This window comes from Microtus oregoni, unplaced genomic scaffold (assembly GCF_018167655.1).
Source record: "Microtus oregoni isolate MIOR12 unplaced genomic scaffold, Mior012 000021F_ref0000039, whole genome shotgun sequence".
NCBI classification, from domain to species: domain Eukaryota; kingdom Metazoa; phylum Chordata; class Mammalia; order Rodentia; family Cricetidae; genus Microtus; species Microtus oregoni.
This window is the reverse complement of record NW_024543080.1, coordinates 23,689,300-23,690,279: the sequence shown is the minus strand read 5'-3', so window position 1 is coordinate 23,690,279 and position 980 is coordinate 23,689,300.

Here is a 980-nt window from a genome sequence, read left to right as displayed (position 1 = left end):
CTTTCCTTTAAATTTCAAATTACAGTGACAATCTTTCACAAAGCATTAAATATAGCTTGGCAAAAAGTTCTACAAAAGCATGTTGTTTGCACTTTTTGGTTCTGCTTGAAAAATATCAAAATTTTACATTGCACAAAACCTAATAAGAACATAGAATAAGTGGACTAGCTAAGAATTTTAACAAAATTATGATTTAATCCAAATATGTCAATGCTTGCATTGAATATAAACATAAATAATGCAATTGAAAAAACAAAATGTGGTTGCATTGAGTAACAAAACATAGCTCAAGTATATGTCGTTAAAAAGGGACTCACTTTAAATGTAAAGACAGAGCACTTTAAAGTAAAGCACCTACTATGTTGTTTTTATATTAGTATTAGGGAGTACTTCATCTGTAAGAAATAAAGATAAAGAGGAATGTTTCATATTGAAAAAGACATACATTTATCAGAAGAGTTTTTTTAATTTATTGAATTTTTGTTTGTTTGTTTAAGGTAAAGATACATTTGTTAGACTTACTCTTGGTCAAACTTCCTGGCAGAACAGCCAAGATTGGAGAAAGATACACTTTAGTTCATGGTCTCAGGGATTTCAGGCCAGTTGGCAGAAAGTGAATGGCAGAACCTGTTAGCTCATGATGTCAGGAACAAAGGAGAGAATGTCCATTCTAGCAAATATTCTCCTTTTCCCTTTTAATTTTATTTGGGCATCAGTGTGTGGGATGGCACCTCCCATATTAAACATGGTTATTTTTGAATGGCATTTCCTGAGTAGACATGTAGAAAAATGTCTACTCCCTCCAGATAGATGACCTGGAACAACCAAAGTAATAATCCCACCATACTTCAGTTTGGACAACCAATTGATTTGCTAGGGTTAGTTACACTGGTGAGGTTGGAAGTCATTTATAAGACTGTGCAAGATGCAAAGGATTGCAGCACTGTAAAGTCCAGCTGGTCTGGGTAATCACTCTGGAG